The sequence below is a fragment of the Papaver somniferum genome, unplaced genomic scaffold, assembly GCF_003573695.1.
Source record: "Papaver somniferum cultivar HN1 unplaced genomic scaffold, ASM357369v1 unplaced-scaffold_63, whole genome shotgun sequence".
Taxonomy (NCBI): Eukaryota; Viridiplantae; Streptophyta; class Magnoliopsida; order Ranunculales; family Papaveraceae; genus Papaver; species Papaver somniferum.
In genome coordinates this window covers 670484-675240 of record NW_020649082.1, presented here as the reverse complement: position 1 = coordinate 675240, position 4757 = coordinate 670484, and positions in this window count along the sequence as shown.

The window sequence follows — 4757 nt, the reverse complement described above, 5'->3', positions numbered from 1 at the left end:
CAATTCAACATAGACAGATTCAAAATCAGCTTTGGCTTGTGACATAACAGCCTCCAACTGCTTAGCTTTAACCAGCTTAGACAGATTCAACCACGTCCCCAACAAAAGTTTCTTTATCATCATGAATAACCTCCAAGCTGTTTGTCTCCTTCTTTTTTCCTTTTTTCTTACGCCTAGCAACTTGCCATTCACCACCAACCTTGTTATTCATCACAGGTTGCGCTTCACCAGTTTCGTGAGATTGATTGGTAACCAAAGGTTGACGCTTAGAAGTTTCCTTGGATTGTTTTCTACACTCCTTATCATTATGACCAATTAACTTGCACTTGGAACAATATTTTGGAATTTTTTGGATCGCAACAGCTTGCCAAAAATCCAAACCCCCCACCGTGATATGTATAGCATCAGTAGCCGCTTCAGAAAAATCAATATCCACCAAAACTGAAGCAAAGTGACCATATTCATGTTCAAGAGTTCTTCTATCAACCACAATAGGAGTTCCTAACGATTTTGCAAGAGACAATAACGTTTTTTCTGTCCAAACTCCAATGGTAACCCTGGAAAAGTAACCCACACCGAAGCATGAGATGTGCGTTGCTTCTCAGCATCAAAACCAGGAAACCATTCAATTAGGTTTAACTTTTGGTTTCTAAAAAACCAAGCTTCAGCATTCAAAATCGTATCTTTGGCTGATTGCGTGCGTAACTTGATGGTAAAGAAACCTCTACTCATAGGAATTAATTTAACAACATCTTGGCTTAACTTCCATTGATTTAAAAAATCTTTTTTCACCTCTTGAAAAGTGATCCCTTTAAGATCTAAATGGCCTATGAGACTGAATTTCCAAATATCGCAACCTTCTAAATAAAACTCCTCAGGCAAAACAACAACAGGCTTTCCTTCTTTTGACGTTGGTGTTGGCAAGGTTTTGAGATCAATAGAAGTTGTTGGAAGTTGTTGCTTTCCTTTCAACTGATCAGCATAAGAGCGAGACCTATTAGTAGATGATTGAGGTGGATCCCCCATCTCAAATCACCTAAAGATGATTGAGAGGAAGAATGAAAAAAGTTGAAAGTTTGTAAAACCCTAAGGAAAAATCGCCTCAGAGCATAGGAGAGAGAAAAAAAGTTTTTGTTCAAATAACATTCTAATAATAATAATATACCTAATACCAGCTCGACATTATATTGTGCACGTGCAAATGCAAGGTTGACTAAAATGGGTAAGCTCAGGTTACCACAACAAAATATACCTACAGTCAAAGACTGGTCAAAGGTACAAGGCTGAGGTTTGTGGACTTTCAGCTGGTAACTCCCATAAGGCCCAAGGCATGGGTTCAGCTTACTAATCCACGAGTTTCCCTAAAATCGGTAGTCTGACGATGCAATTGGTGTGTGGACGTGATTTTTTTTTCTTTATAAAAAATAAATACAAATAAACGATATATACAAGTCCGAAATAAAGAAAATAAAAACTAGCAAAAATAGATAAAAATCTCGGATTTTCTGTACTTTATTAGGCAAGTCCAACTTTCCACTTTTAGCTTCAAGCAAAACCTGCACACCAAAAACAAAAATACCCAAGTAAAATCTAAAAAAATAAAAAAAAATAACCTAAAAAAATAAAAATCTAAGACCTAACCTAAAAACAATTCCGCGTCGGCGGCGCCAAAAATTGATGTGATTATAGATAGTGGTAAAAAAAGAGTTTCGATTCTCGGACTCGTAAAGGTTTGATTTAAGACTTAATAATAGAAAAACACTAAAAGTAAAGAGACTATATTCATAAGATTGTCATGATATCGAGAGATTACGGGGACTCAGGATTCCGCCAATTCTCATATTCATGTGATTCAACTATTAATTCCAGACAATTATAGCTCATAACATAATAAATATTGGCTCTTTATTCTTTGCCAGGTAGATTTTATAAAAGATTAACTGTAAATCACAAGTATGACGTATCAAAAATACTAAGACCAAGCATACGTCATCAAACAAAATCACAATCAATTAAGAAAAATCATGAATCAATTTAAAATAGTGCAAAAGTCATAAAGGAATTAAATAGATTTACCACACGCGTAGAGAATGGCTTCCTCCGTCATCCCAGTGTTGGGTTTTATCTCTTCATGGTGAAAACACGCTCAAAATAATAATCCATAGCTCAAAAAGGTGTTTTATTGAAAAAAAAGGCATAAAGTAGTGTGTTTGTAACAATTATAATTGTTACAGAACCCACTGTTATAGAGAACCCTAACAGAACTGTTGCGAACTCAAAATAATTGTTGGAAAAATTGTTACAAAGTTATTGAGTTTGAAATTATAGGTCACGGTTTCTGCGACTGTCCTCTGGATCAGCAACTGAGTTGAGCGATCCAATTCCTTCAGCTCGTCTTCTTCTTCACCAGCATAGAAGATACTCTGCAACTTCTCCTGCAGCTCCGACGTCTCCTCTGCTTCACCCCAAACTCTCGACCATCACCTCTGAGACTCGAAACAACTTATATATACTCTACAGGTGACGATATTTCGAGAAAGATTTCAATTACCTTCCCCATTCTCTTCTCTGCAAGTCACGGACTTTTCTGCCTTTCCTTTTTCTTCTACACGTAAACTGAGTTGTCCAAGCCTCCAAACTCTCTCAAGACCCTAATCAAATCTTCATAGAATCTCTTCTTTCCATCCTTCCACGTAACTTCTACATATTGAAACAGAAAAATACCCGATATATTATCATCTACTTTTTTTTGAGAAATCTTCTTACTTTCCATGAATAAATCCCCCAACTTCCCTGTTTTGGTAAAACATGCCAATCACCGTACGATCCCGTAAAAAACTCCATGAAAATCTCTCTTCAATCTTTCCCAGGAAACCCAAGAAAACTATCCTTGTGACAGCCCGGATTTTCGGACTTCCATCGGACACGGATTCGGCCTTGTGGGTCGGGTCCGATCCAGCTAGCAAGTCCAAATTTCTGGACCGCCACTCGTGTAGGACAAGATTTTTTTATTTTAAATAATTTAACAAATTAAATGTAATTCGAACTCAAATAAACTTTTTATTAAATAAAATTAATGTTACTTTTAAAATTACAAATTATAAAATAATTATTATTACATAAACAAAAGATTAACTAAAACAAACCAACATCTCGACTAAATCCAAATGCAATACCCAAATCCCATGTTGTATAACAATTTCTTTGTCAGGTCTTTCATACTCTGTGGAAAGGGAGGAAAAGGGGTGAACAAACCACAGCCCAGTAGGAAGTTTCCAAAAATAATAGAGTGCATCGCAAAAAAAAAACAAACGCAACAAATACAATAATTAAAACCATGCACAAAAATTCGCAATTATACTTACGTCATTCTCAACCACAAATATCTAGCATTTTTTCACTCAAAAATCTTCAAACTTAAATTCTAGATCCTTAATCTAGTTGTCGTAGTTATTCCGGTAAACAAACCACTGTTGTTCCCCGAACAGTCTTCTTTTTCTTTCTTCAAATGATTCTTAATCTTGTTGTCAGAGTTATTCCGGTAAACAAACCATTATTGTTCCCCGAACAGTCTTCCCAGGGTAGCCACCAGTGGTGGGATGCCATAAAGGCCTGACATTTCAGCAGCAGACATATAAATAATCAAAGCAAATAAAATTGTATTATAATCAATAGAGAGAGATATGATCGAGGAATCCTTCTTCGTATATAAAGCGTCAATGAGTTAATATATTCATCTATTCATCATTAACCATAGATTATCACCAACCGTAGAAAAGCAGCTAGAGCAGTGCTACTCTCTAAAGTCCTTAGGTCACTGGGTACCGAAGCGCTCGAATACCAGATTCTATTCGTCCAAACCACCAAGTAGTAGCGCACTCAAGGTGTAGCTTGATTGAATGCTTTATTTTTTGTGACTTAGGTTAATCCTAGTAGTTAGACTCTTAGCACAAGGTCCACTTTCTAGTGTTGTTTCTACACGTGATTGCTCCACAGAATCCCTCTGCAAGGTTTCACATTTTCTACTTGTATAGGGGTTATTCAACAATTACACGGATATCCTAACCCTTTACTATCTTTAGATTAATCAATAAACTGATTTAGTTGGCCACCTAGAACAATCAATCATAATATTTACTTATAGTAGAAACAAACGATAATCATATGAAGAAATCAAAATAGATTCATATATTAAATCAAATCAAGTTTACAACTTAGAATTCATCCTCAATAAATAGGTGTTTACCTATTCATGGATGTAGAAGCAAATTGTGAAGTGGTTGGTGCAATGTGTATTGGCTTGGGAGTTACTTCTAATTATTTGGCTGAATTGTATGGTATTATTGTGGGTATGGAGTGGGCAGTTCAGTGGGGATATGCTTGCATTGTTATGAGATCAGATTCTACAAGTGTGTTGAAGGCTTTGGAAGAAGATAACGTTCCTTGGTTTGCTAGGCAAAGATGGATGGAGGTTAAAGGTTTATATGGTTCAATTCGTTTTGAACATTCCTTTAGAGAAGAAAACTTTGCAGCTGATGCAATGGCAAAACGTGGTTGCTTATTAGAGGATGGGGTTGGTTTTCACTTTGAAGGTCGCCCAGTTTTCTTAAGTTCAATTGAATCTCCAAATGTAATTTATTATCGTTTTAAATAGGTTTTAGGAGTTTTTGGGGTCACTCTGATCTCTTTTCTCCTATTTCTATCTTGTAAATATCTTTTTTATCAATATATTTTTTTGACTTAGCAAAAAAAAAAAA